The sequence below is a fragment of the Mauremys reevesii genome, linkage group 7 (assembly GCF_016161935.1).
Source record: "Mauremys reevesii isolate NIE-2019 linkage group 7, ASM1616193v1, whole genome shotgun sequence".
Taxonomy (NCBI): domain Eukaryota; kingdom Metazoa; phylum Chordata; order Testudines; family Geoemydidae; genus Mauremys; species Mauremys reevesii.
In genome coordinates this window covers 114,873,974-114,894,425 of record NC_052629.1, presented here as the reverse complement: position 1 = coordinate 114,894,425, position 20,452 = coordinate 114,873,974, and the positions used below count along the sequence as shown (strand labels likewise).

The following is a 20,452-nucleotide window of genomic DNA, read 5'->3' as shown; positions in this document are numbered from 1 at the left end:
CCCTGCTACCTTCCCCCTATTTCTCTCCCCACCTTTTTCTTGCCTGAAAATTTACAGGCATGAAGGGGTTGAGTGTAGTAGTGTACAACAGCATCAGAGCTACCGATCCATTATGGTCTCAGAAGGACACCTATTAATGTAAAAAGCTTTGGGAATGAAATTGTGCCACAGACCATAATGGCTACAGAAAAGCTCCTATTATCTACCACGCCAGTACTGTGCCAGTGAATGAGTCTGAAACTGTATGGAGGCCGGGGGGAACCTCTGAGAAAGTTCTGTGGTATGTTAAAATACAGCTCATTGGAAGTAATATCTTGAAAATATGTTGGTTGGTTTATATTTAGTCCCAGTGGAGAAACTGATGTGCTGACACTTGTACATTTGAGTTATCGTCCCATTTCTTTTTCCAAGCTCTGCGGGACTCTTTGCCAGGGAAGGGTGGCAATAGACTTTGAAAGGAGGAAACAAAGAGTTTAAACGAATATTTGTAGACATTCTATAAAAGAAACTCGCTTTGAACTCGTTAATGAGTTCAAAGCGAGAGGCAGAAGAGCAAGTGGAATTCCGGCATATTGCAATCCCAGCAGACATTGTTTAGCAATTACTTTTCTTTAGGGGGTGCTAAGTATAGATATAAAAAACCCTATTAAACTCTAAGTAAATGAAATAATTCATCATGCTATAGTGTATTTTTCATTGTGTGAAAACATTTGGGTTATTATAACTGTTATCCTATATCAGCCACAGAACGACATGATTCCTAGAGTCTCAGAGGGCTGTTAGACTTCAAATGTTCTTTCCCACTTGAAATACAATTTGGCAATTGAACTAATCATAAGCATATCAATGCATATTTCCCTACTAGAATCAATGTGATTGTAGCTTTGACGTAAAGCTCATAAGGTGCTATATAGAAGGCACCACTGAAGTGAATGGGAATTTTGCCCTAAGGCAGTGAACAAGAAATATGGAAACAGATGATAACTTAATGACAGGCATGGTGGCATATCAAATCTAAGATATGCACTCAGAAGAGGGGCAATGACATGGGTCTTAGTGGTATCAAAAATATTAATCCACCCAAAAGAAGAATCAAGGCCTACAGAAAATGATTTGTTGCTGTAGAAAGAACTGTAGAAGCAAAAGGTCCTAAGTATATGTGACACAGAGGCCCATTGGTAGTTCAGCAAAACCCATCAGGCCTGACAAACTCACTACAAACACCTTGCTGTCATAGTATTTATCTATAAAGAATATTGTGTGGGGTATCAAATGAAAGTTAGTGACACACTGGTCATTAATATCCCTGTGAAATGTATGTAGGAATTACAGACACTTACTGATATTATGCTTTAAAATTTGTAACCAAACTTGGGGAAAAACAAGTTTTCTTTCAGAGAGGAGGGAAAGTAGTTATCCCCCTGCCTCTAATGTATATTTTGCAAGGTGAGTCAAATACAATGGGAGTTAGTTTTCCTGCTTGCTTTACTTGCGAATTTAAGTTTTACGGGGGTGTTAAGGCAGCATGGTGCGGGCACTCTGTCTCCTCTCATCTGGGGGTACACTTCAAAAGGATTCATTTCAAAGATTTGCTGGGCTATAAGAAGAAGGAAAAAGAACCCCTTTGTTATCCATTTCACTGAGGAACACTCTTGGCGGAGGAGAGTGATTCGTGACCATTACGGATCCTGGTTTGGACTGAAAACCAGCAAGCTCTGCAGACAGACTTTGAGGGTGAGTAAACTGCATTAGCCAAAAGATTATAGGCTGCTAAAGTTACGTTTAGTCTCTTAGAAAGGTGTTCTATGTTTGTTTTATTTGTCACCAATTCTGTTTCTACGATCCTCACTCAGGGTCACTGAAATCTGTTCTTTGTTAATAAACATATTCTTGGTTTTATTATAAATTCATGTGAGTGCTGCAATAGTAAGTGAAGTGTGAATCCTCAGCTGCACCAAACAGGCTGATGTGTGCACTGTCTCTTTGGAGACAGCAAATTTGGTAATTTCTGTGAGTGTGCAGTAACAGGGGCTGGGTATTATTGGATGATGCTCTTCAAGGGGGCTCGGCTGTTGGCGTGCACCTAGAATTAACCTGCAAGGCGAAGTAAAGATTGGCAGAACTTCTGAGGAGATTGTTTGAGTGGCTAACAGACTGCAGTGATGGGTTGCTGACGCCCAGTTTAACATCAGCCAGTCTCTCTCTTTCACTGAGATGGGGAAATGGGGTAACAAAGTGACTCAGAATCCTGGGTGCTCTGAGAAAGCATCACAGTATGTGACACCTAGATTTATATTACTATCTAGTAGGCTTATGACAACTCCTTCCTGATGTTGCCTACCTTGATGCATGCTGTCTCGGCCACTAAATGGTTAATAGAGAAACGGATTGCCTGCTCAGCTGGGGCTGATGGGTGGTCTCACAACAGCTGCAGAGATAAAAAGGCTGCAAGTCAGAAAGTGAGATGGCTGTTAAAGAGACTGAAGGGCTATTGGGAAGTGAGCCTTCGACAGCAGACTGGCAAGAAGCTGTCCAGAGTGGGAGAACCAGGAGGTGAGTCTGGGAAAAGCCTATGGAATTGGTGAGAAGCAGGCCAGAGAAACAGCAAGGGACTGGGAAGACCTGGTTCCAGCTGCTTCAGTCAGGGTCCCTGGGCTGGAACCCAGAGGAATGTCCAGAGCAGCGTTCCCCTACTGTCTCTGGCAGAGGGGAAAGTAAGGACTCTGGAGCAAAGGGGTCAAGATCCTGTGGGGGGCCTGGAACTGTTGATTCTCTGCTGGATTCCTGGTTCAACAGATTCTTTATTACCCCGGAAGGCGGCAGACTATTAAACACCTGGCAGGAGTCAGAGCAGGGAACCAGCGGGTGCAGAATGAGACGATTATTGGCAGGATGCACCAATACTGGATCAGACTCAGCTCAGAACCCTGCATAGCTGTGAGAGGGAGCTGAAGGTAGCTGCAGACACTTCCCTACTGCTTAGCTGAGATTGCAGTGTTGTAGTAGGACAGTTGATGTAACTTTACCTGGGAGATGCTGCTGGTGAAGCAATGGAAATGCCCTTTGGAATTTGCATGTTTTAGGGAGGGACTAGACCTATGCCTGATTCTAAACAGACTGACAAAGTTTGCAGCAACTGGGATTGTCCCCACTAGAGTTCTTGCCCCATTATAGACTCAAGGGGAATGAGAGGCTGTTAAATAAGTGTGAAAGGGCAGAACCCTAGTGTCATACAGTAGCCTGTGCTGCTAAGCAGACAGGATGCTGCATTTTGTTGCAGTTTTTTCAAGGTGTGTGGCTTCTTTCCTAGTGAAGTTGACTTGCAATAATACAGCCTGGAGGTCATGGATTCATAAATCACTGTCTCCAGGTCTGAACTCAATAGGATGAGGTACAATCTTCTGGCCAATTATAGAAGGTGACTCCTCTCTTCATCTCCCTTCTTATTTGGATGCTCAATAGGAGGCTTTCAAAAGACTCCCAGGACTGTGCACTGATGTAGGTGCCCTCAATCTGTGTGTGTGTGTGTGTGTATTCTTTGAAGCACTTCACTTTGGCACTTTACGCTCTTCATCAGGTGCTTATTTCAGTTTGTCACTGAAAAAGCTGGAGATGGTTCTGATTATGTTTGATTTCAAGAAGTGGTGAAGCTGGGTGATACTGATACCATTTCAGCTTGTGTTGTCTCACCATCCCTACCAAAGGCCTCATATAGTGGTTGAATCACATGGGAAATAAAGGTGAGCCTTTTGGGATTTGCAGGTAAAGGCTCATGAGATGGAAGAACAGTTACTCAGGACAACCCTCTGGGTTCAATCAGAGAGGAAGTACTTGAGTCATTTCAAGCCACTTTTATTCACACAGCTAGGGCCAGTTCAAGGATGTTTCGCGCCCTAGGCAAAACTTCCATCTTGCGCCCTCCCCCTATCCCCAACCCTCCGCCCTGAGGCGCTCCCCGTGCCCCAGCTCACCCCTGCCCCACCTCCTTCCCTGAGCACGCCGTTGCTGCTTCACTTCTCCCGCCTCCCAGGCTTGCGGCACCAATCAGCTTAGGCGCTGCAAGCCTGGGAGGTGGGAGAAGTGAAGCAGCCACGGCGTGCTTGGGGAGTGGGCAGGGGTGAGCGGGGGTGGGGAGTTTGCCTGCGTGCTGCCCTCCCCCTTACTTGCTGCAGGTGGCCCTCCCCGCGCTCCCTTGCCCCAGCTCCCTCTGCCGAAATGCCGGCAGTGACCGGGGTGGCTGAAGATCCGGCCGCCGCGGTCACTGCCGAAGAAAAGAACGCTCCCCAAATCGTAGTGCCCTAGGCAACCGCCTAGGTTGCCTAAATGGTTGCACCGGCCCTGCCCACAGCTACATATCACAGCTTGTATTGGTAGATGTAAAGCATTTGAATACCTCTACTTGGTGTCTTGAGTCGGTTTGCACCATATGGTGGCAGAGTGAAAACTCTGCATCTGGGGGGAAAAAACACAACAGGAGTGAAAAATCCCTCTGGGAGGAGGGAGAGCTCTTTTTGAAAAGCTGTAAAACCTGAAAAGCAACAGACTCTGACCACCAAAGGTTTTTCCATTGCCAATTATGTTAAGCAGCTTCCTTTCAGGACCTAAAGCACAGTATGACTCTTGTGGCTCTACAAGAATCAGTTGTTTTAATTTAAACAGGTATTTCACCCAATCAGATTTCCATTATGAAAATTCATACTTTCTGAACGTGTGGAGAAAGGGCTCTAGTAAGCCTTTACCATGATAACCATTCTGCCCTTTCAACATTTGCTAACAAATTTCAAAGGCCTCCAATATATTGATAAGCACATTTTCTGGTTTTGTTTTTACTCAACTTTTGTTCCATTCAGTGTTATCCAAGTCCCGAGGCTTGTTGTATTTCATCTAAGACCGTTCTTAAGCTATAATTAAGCCCTGATCTAGCAAAGCACTTAAGCATTTGCTTAAAATTGTGTCTAGCTGCTTTGTTTGATAGTGGGCTTAATACCATTATAGTTCACCATGTAACACTTCACACCTGTTGGTACATATGAGATTTAGGGTTAAATTTTCAAAAGTGACTAATAATTTTTGTGGTAGTGTCAAGGCTGAATTCCCCACCCTGGCACTTCGAGTGCAGAAGGTGGGGGCCCACAAGGATTTAAAAAAATAATACTGGCCACTCCAGGCTTGTATTAATCTCCCAAAGTTACAGCTTTTTCTCTGACCTTGGCTTGGTAAATGCTGCCACCACCCAAAAGCAAAAAAACCCCTTGGCCCCAGGAAGGAGCACTTGGAAATTCCTCCCTGTGGGGTACCCTCAAGCCCCTTCCCCCCCACCCAGGGAAGAGCTGAGAAAGAAAACAAGGAAACTAGTGGTTGCCACCGGCTAATTAAACAACATATGCACAAACCTCTTAGGACACCAAAATTTTAATCCTGATCTTAAAAAGGTAAATTTTATTAAAAACAAAAAAGAAAATACATTTGGAACTTAGGCTTTTGCTAGATTTTAAAAGAGCAATTCCAAAAATTAAGCACCCCAAATAGCTTTCTTGTGGGTTCAGCTTAAAAGTTACAAGCAAACAAAAGCATCTGGGGTTAGCCCTGAAGAGTCCACAAGCCTTTCAGAAATAAAAGAAAATAACCTAATCATGTCTTTTTTCTAAACATTTTGGATCTACTTACACATTTGGGGTTTCAGATAAGTAGGTTTGAAATATCAATTGATGTTCTTTCATAGCTGGTTTTAAAGCTGCTTACCTCATAACTTCAGCCCCTGTCCTGCTCTGTCCCCTTTCTCCAGGGAGTAAACAACAGATAACAAAGGGAAGTTTTTTCCCAATTACCCTTTACAGGTAAAGCAAGCAGAGAACAGCTACCAAGAGGGATTTTACAGTGAATTGGCTGGCTGTGTGCTCATAAAAGGGAACTCCCCCCACCCCCAACCCTTCATTTATCACAGGCACCTCAATCTTTTGTTGCCCAAATTGAAATATCTTAAAAGGCCTAATTTCTGGAAAATGCTGATCACTCACCTTCCTTGATGATTTCTGAAGCTGGGCATCCAAAAATTGGGGCATCCAAAATCACTAATTACTTTTGAAAAATTAGACCAGGACTCCTGTACCAACGCTACCTGAATACACATTGCTATGGACAAAATGTTGTGTCGCTCTAACATAACCAGCTCATTTTGTAGTATGTATGTGGCATTAGTGTTTTCTTTTCAGTGCTTTCTAGACCAAATCCAACACAATCTCTGGCTATGCAGCTATTGTTTAAATCGGTGGAATTGAACAAAGCATTCAACAAGTCTACGCTTAACCTGTAAGGCTTTTTTGCAGTGCACTAGAACAGGGTCATAGCACTTAGTACATTAGAAGTGGAATATTTATATGAGAAAACTGTGCCACCTGCAGGACATGGAGAGATTCTTCTTTTCTCACCAAAATGTCTTTCAGTAGTAAAATCACTGAATTACAGATTGCACTAATATCCCGCTGCTCTAGTTATACATGCACCATTTTGTTTTGGGTAGTCCACCAGCTCTAATGAGGTTTATTAATTGAGGCGTTCTGATAGCACTTTGAGTAGACACAAGGGATCGCACAGTTTAGGCTGGCAAGCTGCTCAGTGGAGCGCACACTAGTCTCCTTTACAGAAAGCAACATGTGCATCACTTGCCTAGGGTCATGGTCAGACCAGACTCTTTGAGGCCATGGTGTGCTGACTAGCATATTAGCTGGCCCTGCTCTCTAATACTCTCCTGAGCCCAGCACTGCATGCCTAAGAGGGACCCTATGAATAGCAACAGGGCAAGGTTTGGCCTCTTCTAGTGAAGCACAGCAGAAGACTTGACTCCTAGGTCATTGTCTTACACCAGCTGAGAATCTGGAAGTGTAGATAGGGTGAGAAAGTGCTTAATATGGAGCTTTTCTTTGCACTCTCAGATTCTAGCAAACAATGCCAGGATCTTAGCTGCTTTTTCAAATTTAAATTGCCTCCAAATGCACCTTGCAAAACCATGAGTAGGAGCAAGGCTGGGAAAGGATCCAGGGGGAGCAAAACAAACAAAGCTAGGGAAGAAGAGAAGCCTGTGCTGCTAAATGCCCACCAGTCTGCCTTCTAAAGTAATTTTTCATCCATGAGTCATATGGTCAAATAAAACTGCAAATCAGAAGCATACGTTCCAGCCTGTGGGCATGTTAAACCCTGGGAATTGACATTGTGTCAGCATCGCTACAGGTCGTCCATCTGTAATCATTGCCCTCGAGAGTGGGGAATGCTATTGGAGTTGGATTGTTGATCATAAATCATAATTGCATCAAGCTAATCTTCAGTAGTTCCCTGGACTCGATTTCAACGTGTAACTGGCAGGTGGAAGAAGATGCAGAACAATTTTCTGGTATTAATTATGTCAAAGAGATTTTGGATTCTCCTCACTGAAGGCTCAGTTATCAGCTGCACTAGAGCAGAACTTGGTGCAGATGAGGGAGGGGAGGCTAAGGTGACTTGATGCTACCTTTTCACCTGCCCTAATCAGGGGCCAAACTGGTCCTGGCTCAAGAGACAACAGTCATTGCACAGCTCTAACTTCTGATGGATTATACTAATCTTCTAGGGGTGTGTCCTCAGCAACGGAAATTGAACCAAGAACTTCTGGATGAGTCTCTACTGCCTGTACTAAAAGACCCAGCTCTGTTAGCTCAAAGGCTATATCAGACTCTCAAACCTTTATGTGGTCTAGTCACTAAAAGGGGACAGAGCTACTCTGTATAAGCATGGGCTATATCGACATGCATGACTGGAGTGCCGTGTGCTCCAGCTGCATCCCCATCTGCTCCTCACATACCGCCTGTGCCTGAATCCCCATCTGCCATTCTATGGGAGCTTTCGGGTCACTTTGTCCCACTCCAGTGAAATAAAGCAACTTTAAGAGGATCTGGACCTGAGACTTATGCCCATTAATTTTTATCATTTGTCCACCAGGTCACAACCCAGTTGTAACTTTTAAATTCTCCGTTTGAAATGTATGTGCACAGTGGGCCAAGAGGAGTTAACAGGCACTGAAAGATCAAGATAATAGATAAACTGATCAGTCATATATTGTACTTGAAGGTTACTAAGTTAATCAGAATAGAGTGTCCACTTCATATCGAGCAACAGATGTTGGGCAAATTAAACCTCTGTTAAAACATATTTCTCTGCTTCAGTGAAGGAATAATGATGAAACTTGTTTTGTTTTTTAAATGGGGAGTTTCCTTCTCTTTGCCTCCATGGTGCCCACAATATAAATTATGTTTTGTATTTGGTGCTAGAGGACCTGATCCAAAGCCCCTTCAAGTCAATGGGAGGCAGCTGAGAGTTAATTCTCCTACCCTGGCTCACAATTATTTATTATAGTTGTGGCTGGGAACCCCAGCCATGGACCAGGCACTGCGCAAACACAGAAGAAAAAGATGGTCCCTTGAGTAGTACCTGATGGCATGAGTACTGCCATTGCTTTAGTGAAATTACTCAAGAGTAAGGGTGACAGGATCTGCTCCTTGTCTCTTGATTACGGCTTAGGTGTTTCGTAAAATATCAACATTAACCAATAAACCTCATATTAGAAATATTTAATAGCTGCAGAAACATGTTTAATAGTATGGAGCACACTGGCTTGGAGAGTCATATTGAACTCTCCTTTACATATTGCAGACAATTTCTGCTACTCTTTCTGTGAGCTTTTGCATTCGTATTTTATTCCTTCAGTATAAAAGTGATCCTACACAAGCATTGTTAATGAACCCACCACCAGCTACCCGCTCCCAGAAAGATGGTTATGTCAGAAGTTATGTTTTCAGAAGAATTTGTAGCATGGTAATACTGGTGCTGACAGATCTTAAGACTTTGCAGCTTTCGTGCAGTAAGGACTCACTGCGCTCTGTACAGAAACTCCAGATTTTAATTGAGCAGAAATTATATCTCGGTGGAGTTGTCACTTTTGCAGGAGATTCCAGAAGATGACAAAATTCATTGTTCTGGAGAATGGCTTTCAGAATGCATGTAGGGTGAGTCAGAGGATTCATTAATTATCTTCAGCACAAATGTAATTATGTCCTCATAACGTATCTCTCTTCACTCCCACTGTCATTAAATGTAATACACATAGGTAAAGGTAGAGCACAGGCCTGTCTGTGCTGAGGGGGAAGGGAGTACGGATTTGTGCTGACCCACCAGGAGCACCGGAAAGCTTGTGCATCCGAAGAAGTGAGCTGTGGCTCACGAAAGCTCATGCTGAAATAAATCTGTTAGTCTCTAAGGTGCCACAAGTACTCCTGTTCTTTCTCCTGCAGTGCTCTGCCTTGTGCACGGGGGTTTGCTCTATTGCTGGAGCAGATTGTGCCCCTGATGTGCTGGCCCCACCTTGACCCCTTCTGCAGTTCTGCTTCCAGGGCACATATAGTGTGTGTGGTGCTGGGGAGAACAGGGATGAGTGGTCTCTGCATTAGGGTGACCAGTTAGCAAGTGCAAAAAATCGGGGTGGGGGTAATAGGCATGAATATAAGACAAAGCCCCAACTATCAGGACTGTCCCTATAAAATAGGGGCATCTGGTCACTCTACCTGCACTCCTTGGAGCATAAAGATGCCTGTTCCAAAGTGCATGTAGGCAATGGAAATCTCTGTTCTTTTCCAGTGGGCTTCAGACAAAGTCCTGGGATTGCTATTGTGTGTGGTGCAAAGGGGTCATAGTGGGGTGTGGCTCTGTCCCTTTGTGTTTTTAAATGCAAAAAAGGAAAGTGTGGAAGGATGGGGACACACATTGTGGGTTTTTTTTTAACCAAACATCAATGAATCCCTCCCTGCAGTGTTTAGTATAGCCCTTGAGTGAGTGCCTATTCTCCAAGGCCTGCAATTGAACATGGGCAGTTGCCCTGTTCTAAATCATGTGAACAATGTACACATTTGCCTGAACGCTTGAAAGTTGCTTGTTTGACTGGATCCTATACACAGCTTGGCCCCTGGAGGGCACCAACAGACAACATTACATTGTCACTACCCACCTCTCAGCTGTTTCACCCTAACACAGAGCGCTATGAAGTTGGCAAATGTATCTCTTTGTGCAGATTACATTGAATCTTCCTTGCCTTGCATAATTTGGAAATTCAAAAGCCCAATTTCTCAGTGTAATTGAAAAGCACTACATTTCAGGCTTAGTCACTGCCTCAGTATTTCCAGTTAGAATTCAAATTAATGTATAAACCTTTAAACAGGATAACGAGGTTGTAGTTAGTTATATTTACTCAGTATTTCAAGAATCCCATTTACTGTAGCTGTGTATGATTTAAACACACACACACACACACACACACACACACTGCTTTAAGATTATGCTAAGGGCATGACTTAATCCGTCAAGAAAATTCATATTTCAAGGCTGAAAATCTGGACTGACAGGTCAGCCCAGCAACTAACATCCATTCCTGTGCAATGGGTCCTTGGAGGGGAGTGGGTGGAGGAATTCTTGGCCCCATGGCAGATTGTCACTGCAGAGACTATTTCAGTGCCATTATCCTGGCATACACAATCCCTAGAGACCATATGATGGGAGACTCTCCTTCCTTCTTCTTCTTCTTTTGACCTCTCACCACACGTGCAAAGGAGGTGGGCTTCTTAACAGATGGGGTTGTAGGCTTCCAAATCTTTCCTACCTCTTTGCTCAGAATATTGCCTCCCACGCTCAAAGATGGAGGTGAAGGCAGGCAATCTTTTTGCAGACATTACACTCACCCCATAGCTGAGAAGCAGGTGCTAGAAGGCCAGATCTTCCCTCTGCTTCAGAGTCTTTATTCACTTCACAGCCATGATCACTGAGTAAAGCCACCTCCTGCCCCTCTCCTAGAAGGCAGTCAAGTAATGCATCCCTTCTTGTACAAATAAGTGAACAGAGGCTGCACAAGGTCATGTCTGACAGCCCTGAACAGAACCGGGTCTCTAATATGACAGACCCAAAGCTCCACCTGTTAGCCACACTGCCTTTCAGAATGAGCATGCCATATCCATGTGCTTGCCTGTCTAGCATACCACTGCTGCTCTAGTCAATAGACAACACTCCCTTTCCAGAACTGGTGTTCTTGATCCCAATATTTTGCAGCTGTTTACCCATAGCTCTGTAATCCACTGGGTGAGTGTGTCACAGCTCCCTAGTGCCGTAGCCACAGAAAAGCTAGCAGTTTCTACTGGAGTTCAAATAGAAGGTCCAAGGCTTAAACCCTGTCAATGACCTGTGTGTGTGTGTGTGTGTGGGGGGGGGGTCCTGAGGGTACCATTTGGTTTTCCCTGTTTCTTTTTGAAAAACTGTTTCGCAGGGAAATACCCATTACAATGGGTGTTATTGTTAATAAGCATATGATGTTCATCATCATGTGACCTGCCACAAAACACAGATGTGCCACATTTTGCTCATTTGTGACCCTCTCTGATGGTGTGTGTTTCCTCTCTGATCCAGCTATGCGTGCATCAGTGAGGTTGCCTGGGCACAGCTAAGAGTGGAATATGTCTTGTGCTGGAAGGTGAGGCTTCTGCTTTGCATTTCCTTTCCCAGGCAGTCTGAGGGCTTGATTCTCCATTGCTCTGAAGCTTGTCATCCTTCTCACTTGAGTAAAGTGGGAGTAAGTGCTACTTTTCTGATTTGGTTGCCCTTTACCACATCTTGCACAGGTATAAATAGCTAGACAAGGACCCTGATCCTGGGCTATGCTCTGGCCACTAATCCTGATGCAAAGTAGCTTCAAGAAGATCTCTGTGGAAGGGGCTCACTGAGTGGTACACAGCTTCTTTGGAGACTGCAGTGGCAACCACCCTCAGTGACAGGTTCACAGGGTGGGGCCGGGGCACCCTGGTAAACATTACCTGTCAGGACAGCTGTCGGCAGCTGGCACTAGTTATAGCAGCCTCCAGACTGTTCTTATATCTGCTGGGGAACTATCCCTGCACTGTGTGGCTTAAAGGTTTGGGAAGATGCCAGGGACACATTTGAACTCTCCCCACCTCAGCTGAACTGAACGTTATTTAGCTGCAGCTCAGGAGCACATCTAAGGAACTAGGCAGTGGACAGTCGGGCCCAAGGCCTGTCTTGTTACAATGGGTACGTCTGAAATAAAGTCATGAGCCTTGTGCAAGCAGTTCTGCCTGTGCTTTAACTGAGGATCCCAGACAAGGTGGCTCCAACTTCTTCTCTTCGATCACATAGCTCAAAATAATCAGGGGCAGCTCTAGGTATTTTGCCGCCCCAAGCACTGCAGGCAGGCTGCCCTCGGTGGCTTGCCTGCGGGAGGTCCCCGGTCCCATGGATTCGGCGGCACACCTGCTGCGGGACCAGCGGACCCTCCACAGGCATGCTGCCGAAGGCAACCTGCCTGTCGCCCTCACGGTGACCGGCAGAGCGCCCCCCGTGGCTTGCCGCCCCAGGCACGCGCTTGGCTTGCTGGTGCCTGGAGCCACCCCTGAAAATAATTCTCTGATTAACAGTGTCTGCTCTTTAAACAATTATGTCACGTTGTGCTCTGGTCCTCCTGCTGCTCCCCTCAGCCAGTCTGGAATTTAAATCATTTGCTTTTCCCCTTCACTAAGTAATGGACATTTCCCCTCCTCATTAGGCTACTTGTTCTTAACCTGCATATTTTTCCTGCATCTGTTTCATTTTGCTAGTTGCTATTAAACTACATAACTAATGGAGGATCCGGGGACTCAGCCCGTGAAGGAGATTTCCCTTCCACACATTTCTAAAACAAGGAATACAAAGTTCTATCCATGAACAAAGAGGAATGGATTGTGGCACATCTTATGCCATGCTGCACACAAGATTGGGGCTCTGGCTGACTCTTGTTGGAGAGACACACAGCTCCCGTCAGAGAAGGGGCACAGGACCAGGGCTTACGTTTGTAATTTAAAAAGGAACAACCTTTGATTTTTTTTTTTTAATTTCTGTTTCTCAAGCACCACAGAGGTAGTGGTGACCATCTGCAAGCTCTCTCTTGGAGATTCCTCAAGTGTGGGGCAGTCCCCTGGGGGAAAGAAGCATGGAAGGAGTCTGCTTTGGCAATTCCTACTCTGATGGATGATCCCTTGGGGAGCATAGCCTGTTGGTACAAGATAGAGCAGCCCTCTGGCTGCTCTAAGTGTGTCTGGGGTTGGGGTCAGGAAGAGAATCAAGTACTCCCTAGCAGCTCCCAGACAGCCCTTACCCACTCTGCTGTGCTTGGCAGAAGCTGAATGGAGTAGAGAATCTTCCCAATGTCTTTTTCTTGAAAGATTAGCCTTTGAGCTTGCTGAGTGAAATCCTCCCATTGCATTTGTTCGAGGATTTGTTCTGGATGGCATCCTTCATGTGTATTTCAATGACAGGCTGGAACATTTCCAAAGGAGATACTCTGCTCTATTGCCTAATTAATAATACATTTATTTAAATAAATCAATACATATTTAGCTGATAAGATGGAGTGGCTTCAAAAGGGCCGATTTAGTCCATGGGACATATCATACAGTGTTGTTCTATTTTGAAAATCCTAAATACTAACCGAGTTAATGCACAAACTGTGTTTGGTCTCCTGGGTGCCCTGTATGCTTTTAAAACACTGTAATGGTTTACACAGTAACTTTTCACACAGATTTCTTTCCCTTAAAAGACAGAAAATATAAAAATAAACAACAAGCGAAGTGACTCAGTTCAGTGGATGAGCTGAGGTACAAATCCTGCTTATCTCATTCCTTGTTTGCGAGTCTCAGGTTAGTCTTATTCATCTGTATCATAAAGCCTCTATGCGATCTGTCATTTTTCAACTCCATAGCCAGTCTTTGGTTCACAGAGCCTCAGGAAAGCTAGTCCTTTGCCCTGAGGAGGGTAGGGGAAAACAAGGTGTAAGGTTCCAATGTGGAATGGAGAGTGCATGTATCTGACATCTTTTGGCTTCAGTGAGATGCTCATTAGTCTTAACGAGGCTCTGAGGCAGGTGACAGTTGCTGCACCACATCTTTAGCCAATGCTTCTACACAAGACATCATTATCTCCTAAAACTCTGTCCTTACTTATGTCTGAATTCTTGTTTTGTTAGTTCAGTTGAAACTCGGAAAGAGCTCCTGACACTTCATAGAAAACCCAGTAGGTAGCAATTAATTGCTACACCTGTATCCTATATTTTCTGTATTGCTTTCCTTATTTTATGATTGTTGATATTTAGGTAGACTTCTGCTTCTTAATCTTATTACCGCCTGCTGCTTATTTCCAATCCCCAACATTTAGAAGAATGAGCTGGACAGTTATTAGTGGAATTTCCATGACCTGTCTTCTTCACCCGGGCAGGCCAATGACATCTGAAGCTGGGAAGGTAAAACTGATATGCAAAGGCTTGCTCCGAGCTAGGCCGCAGCACTGGACACAGATCACAAACAGTGAAGGTGAAGCCTGTGCTAAAGAGACTCCTACACTCTCTTCAGTGAATGTTTTAGCAATACAGAAATGCTGCCCTCGGAAACCCTGTAGAAGAGACATTTTCTGGCTGTTGGGAATGCACTTGATAATGGTAGAGAGTTTCCAATCTAGAGAGAGCTTTTTATAAGAACTTGTGGGACTAGCCCCCATGGTTGTGGGTTCCTGGTTGGGGCTGTTGACACTTTTGCATCCTGAAGGCAGCCAGCAGGGCCTGAGTGTCGACTTCTCACGGCCCACGGATTGGCTGCCGCGAGTGCTAAAACCAGGAAGCCAGCACTGGGAGGTGTCTGAGTAACAATGCAGCCTGCATGTTTGCTTCTGCTGCAGACCTTACTCGCTGTAGATCTTGGACCCTGGCTTCTGAGCCTGGTTTGTCCCCGACTTTGCTATTTGCTTGCTGTCTGCAACTTGGTGCCTCACTCTGACCTCTTGGCATTCTGATCTGGCTTAATCCTGACCCCTCCACTTATCTCCTGACTGCCACCGAGCAGCTGACTGGTGCATACAGGTTGCCCATGGCCCAGCCCTGACAATATCCTATTTTATAGATCTCTAAAGCCCCAGGGAACTGGCAGTACTTTTTTACCAATGCTGAGAGGTAATTCTGATTTTTGCGTTACAGATGTCGGTGTCAGAAGGGATATAACAGCACTCCCTTGGAAGGCTGAGGCTGCAACTTTCAAAAAAGCTGCTAGTAAGTGATGCATAGTCCTGGATCCATGGAAAGAGTATTTTGTAATCACTATAAATGCCATTTATTTTGTAGTGCAGTAGAACCCCGGGGATCCAATCAGTATCAGGACCTCACCATGCCAGGTACTATAAAAACACATAACAAAAGATGGTCCTCTCCAAAGAGTTAACAATCTAAGTACTGGAGTAGAAAAGGAAAATGCTTCTGCTGGTAACTTACCCTGAACATGGATGTATTGTGAAGAAACATTAGTATAAGCTCTTAGATGCTTCGTTTTAAATGTCTGGGCAATACAATGTGTTGCTGAGCATACAAGGTGAGATGTTCTTTTCTGTCATAAATAGGAATCAAAGGAATGAACAACAAAGAGATCAAATATTGGATTTTTCAAGGCCCCTTTTTGGAAGTACACGTCCGGAGACTGACATCCCCGGTTGGAGACCACAAATAGGGACTGTTTTGATCCATCACCCAATTAGGATGAGACTTGTATCCATCTCTGGATTGATAGAACAGTAACATCATTAACATGAGATCGAGATGAATACAAGGAATGAGCAAAATGGATTGAATTCTAAATAGATTCGTAGGGAAACTGACTAGTCTTGAGTAAATGATCTTTGTTTGAGGGCACAGGGACAGAATCTACCCCCAAACAATCAGCACGTGGATGCAGGACAATGATGCAGCCACTGCTGCAACCTCTAGACCACAACACAGGACTTGTGGCCCCTAGGATTTGCATAACTGCAGATCAAGGATCGACCGCGTTTGCTACTTCACCGCTCCCTTGGCCCCCTTCTGCCATCATTCTCACCCCAAGCTAGCATGGAGCCCAGCTGTGCAGTGCACTGGAGGTGTGAATTCCCATGTGTTCTAGTTTTGCAGCTGATAGCTTCTGCACAGCAGAACTGCTTTGATTCAACTACACTGACGTCCTTCCATGATATTTCTGCACGAGTCAGTTTGTGTATAGTCAAAACCCAGTCACCCCGTGAATAATCAAAGTAGGATGCCTCTCAAAGCATGGGGCTCATTGATGTATTGAATATTCATAGGAAACACTGAAAAAAAGCTTCTTTCCTGCTTTCAAGAGTCTTATTACTGGAGTTTGAATTGCACATGTGCATGACACAAAGGTATTCAAAGTATAGACAGGACAAGAATCACAGGGCATATAGCTCCTCTAATGTCATTGCAAGCATTTCTAACATTATATCTGTTAGAGAAATCTCTCCCACAAGTGGAGATAATCTTTTATTGCAAAGATACTAAATCTTCTTACAGCTATGAACTGGATTTTAGAAGGGCTGAAAATTCCATTTATCACAATCCTAGTTCACTGGAGCCTTCTCCTTATATTAAAGGTGAAAGCTGAGGTAGTCAATCAGGCATTAAAGAAGAACATTTTGAAGGCCTTGTCAATAAGTATTCTGGAAATGATCTTGCATTTAGATTATTCAACAGGTTGGTTAAACTCATTATTTGCTGCCCAGAAATCTTCAGGTGATTATTGACCTGTGCTTAAAGTTAAAACCTTAAGTACATTTGCAAAAACAATCTTTCAGGGTGGACAGCTTAAATGATTTAAAGGTTAGCGTGTTTCAAGGGGACTTTTTAGCAAAGATGGATCTTTTAAATACCATGTTGCAAATTTTCAATGCATTTAAACTGCAGCTTTTCAGGAGTAGCTTCTAAAACTGACATTACCCCAATGTATGTCACTTGAGGCTGATGTCTGCAGCAATAGTGACGCATGTAGATTGCATATATCTCCTTTCTTCCTCTCCATCCCAATTTCTTTCCTTCTTTCCTTTTCTTTTCTTTTTCTTTTCTTTTCTTTTCTTTTAAAAAAGTTGGCCAGAGTGGGAATTCTCTCTCACCATAATTCTTTGTCAGTCTTGTTTCAATTTTTCACACATGTATTAGTGACTTCTCAGCTGGACTGAAAGCACTTGTTATGAAGATATTCAACCATTCTCATTAGCAAATTCTCAATGACATGAGCATACCCTTTACAAAATTTACATACATAGTGGACTTTTTCTCATGAAATTCTAGAGGCGCTTTCTTCTCCCACAAGTAAACACGTGTCTTAATCACTTCTTTTGTTTCTCTTGAGTTGATCAGATGAGGGAATATAATCAGGTGTTTGAAACTACAGCCTTAGTTAAAACCAAACATAAAGGTATGGGATATAGACATCATCCTAGATTAGCTTTCAAAAACTGACAACTAGACAGGCTAGATTAGCTGTGCTCATCTCTGCATGGCAGCTTAGGTTGCCAGGGAGTCAGACCTCATGCCAAGAAGGATTGAGAAGACAAGACCCCATTACCTAAAAAGGAGAAGTAAAACTCCAACAGAAGAACCTGAGATGTTTTGTTAGCCCCTCGTAATGCGGGAATGCGAATGTACATCATCCTGCTAGCAAATTAGGAGTGTGCGAAGTCTTGCTCAGGAGGACCCAAGCAAGGTTCAGAACTTCATCTGTAAACAACCAAAAGTTTGGATGTTGATAGGATTGAAGTGAATGAGTGGGGAAAATGGAATCAATTCTTAAAAGTTCCTTTGGGAATTGTCTCAGCCACAAGGCCCATTAGTGAATATTTCTGGACCACTTACCCAACAGCAAAAGGAACTGACCTTTAGCAATTCCAGCTGAGTGAAATTCACCTCCTTAAACAGTGAAAGTCCAGTTTCTTCTTGCTAAACCTTGCTCCTCAGAATGTCTCCATGGTGCTTCTCACACAAGAGGCACCAGCCATGACTCTCAAACATGTCCTGAACTCTCCCCCTCTCTGCAACCCACCTTTGAAGCAGGTCCCTTCGGGGTTTAGATGTGCATCTAAGTGTACATTGTGCAGTTCAAAAACTCCAGGGTGTAGGAGATACACTTGTGTAGTGATTCACATGATTGGGTTTGGAGCCTGGTGTTTGCAGAATATTTTCCACCATTCTACCCTAGCTTTATGCAAGTGCACAGGCATAAAACTTGTGTAAGGCAATGGAGAATAAAGCCCCTTCTGTAAGATTATGCAAGCTTCTAAAATAGCACCATTCTCATCCTAGCTACACTTTTGAAATGCTGGTATCTTGCTGTGCTTTCTGCAATAGAACCGGCTGCTGGATTTAACCATTAGTTTTTATTTTTAGCTTGAAACACAACTATAATATCTGAGGTTTATGGGTTGCTTCAATTTTTTTTTTTTATAAAATGTTCTGTATAAATCGTATTTCCTCTTTCACATTATTAAGTTTCTTGTCAATTTTATTTAAAGCACACAGACAAAGATGGATCTCTCCTCTCCAGATCTGCAAAGTTAGATTTATTTCTTTGGCATGCTTCAGGTTGACTGAAAGCTAATCTGTCCCCTTTTTATGGGCTTTTAGTAAAGCATGTATTTCTTTGTTTCCCCTTTGTTCATTCTGCACTGTCTCTTGGAAATATGTACGTTCACTTTGAACTGTAAAAATATAAATATAAATATATTTGCCCCAAGGGAGAGAAATAAATGATAACTCTTAATCCAATCTAAGGGAAGTTTTATATCTTTAGTTTTTCAGATTGCACACATGCAGTGATTCGAATAAAACGAACTGTGTGCAATAATGAAGACTCTACGGTCATCCAGGGCCTTGCTGGGAAGAACGCTAATGGCTGAAAACTTTTTTGGCCCTACATCAATGACAACTAATTAAATCTGCCCTTCTTTAGAGCTAATTTTCTACCCTAAAATGCCCCTGTAGGGCTTCCATTGTGATTAACCCCATCTCTTCAAATGCAGAACTTGGCTCTTGGCATGTCGCTCCAAAGATTGACACTTTAATTAGCAATGCAATCTGCTTTAAAATGATATCATTAGTCCCTTTAGTTCTCTAATCCTAGATTATAGATTTCAAACTCTTTCGTGAGTATTGTTGCATTTTTTTAATGCAATTAAGAACTACACATGCTATTCTTGTGTATTATGCTATAGATGTGACACAAACTGAAGGAAATAATATAGATTATAGGCCTGGCTAAACATTTTTTGGTCTTTATTCATGCTGATGGTCTAACTAAAGTCAGTAGAGCTACTTGCATGTGTCAGGCAAGGCAGATTTGACCCTCTATCTATAACTCCCTCTATTGTGCCTAGATGTCCTTATTGACTTCACATGGGTGTCTGTGACATCTGTCTTGGGACCAGCCTTTTTAGAAGGTTTGGATTCTTGTCCTGTGTCCCTCTGTGAGACACTAGAATATCAGGGTTTGAAGGGACCTCAGGAGGTTATCTAGTCCAACCCCCTGCTCAAAGCAGGACCAATCCCCAGACAGATTCCCCCCACATCACTAAATGGCCCCCTCAAAGATTGAACTCACAACCCTGGCTTTAGCAGGCCCATGCTCAAACCACTGAGTTATCCCTCCCACCACTTGAGAGGTCCCTCTAGGACCTGCTTTTCTGAGCTATCTTATGGTGGGGTTTTTTTGTTTTTGCAGGTGAATTGGCAAATCAGATAGTTTGATAGCTACATGCTTACAAATGCTGTTCTGATTCATTGTAAGCACAGCTAGTTGCCCACACAAAATTTCCTCCCCACTCCCCCAAGGTGGAAACAGACTTAAGGTATGGTTGAAATTGTAGTCCTTAAATTTTCTAGGAGGGATTCTGCTCTCCATTCCAGCCATAAATTACTGCTCTAGAGGTGTGTTGAGGCTGTGATCCCCTTACAGTGAGGCTGAGGGAGAATGGCTCCTTTGGGCCACCTTACGTGGCCACACTACATAGCCCTACCCTGGTTCCCATTCTCTGAGCCCTGGCTGCTGTAATGTAGAGTAGGCCCGATCTGTCTAAATTACATTGAAAGGCCATTTCAGCCCCTGCACCAGCCCAGAATCCGCCACTTCCACCTACTTGAGAGTGGGGTTGCCAGGCTTAATTTATTTTGTTTGCAGAGTGGTATTTTTAGAACTGCAGATGATGGGCACCATTCAAACCTGCACATTGTGGTAGTTTAATTTACTACGGCATTTTGCCTTATTTTCTATTCAGCCCAGGAATTACCTGCATTTTAATAGCATCAGCTGTACCTCAGCAAAAATGACTATTATAATAGCTTTTTTTTTTTTTTTTTAGTCATTGGTAACTAAATAGCATTTTTAATCTGCGATGTTTGACTCAGGAGTGGTTACTTGGAATACCCCTAGAGCAGTGTTTCCCAAACTTGGGATGCCACTTGTGTAGGGAAAGCCCCTGGTGGGCTGGGCCGGTTTGTTTACCTGCCACGTCTGCAGGTCCGGCTGATCGCGGCTCC

At 43.8% G+C, this 20,452-nt stretch overlaps 1 long non-coding RNA gene across 1 annotated transcript; it reads left to right on the top strand.

The window, feature by feature from the left end:
* Positions 1-2,473: 2,473 nt before the first annotated feature.
* Positions 2,474-18,990, top strand: LOC120409140. The gene is made up of 3 exons (XR_005601149.1): positions 2,474-2,553; positions 15,080-15,151; positions 15,496-18,990. It is a non-coding gene; the product is annotated as an uncharacterized LOC120409140 (long non-coding RNA).
* The last annotated feature ends 1,462 nt before the right edge of the window (positions 18,991-20,452 follow it).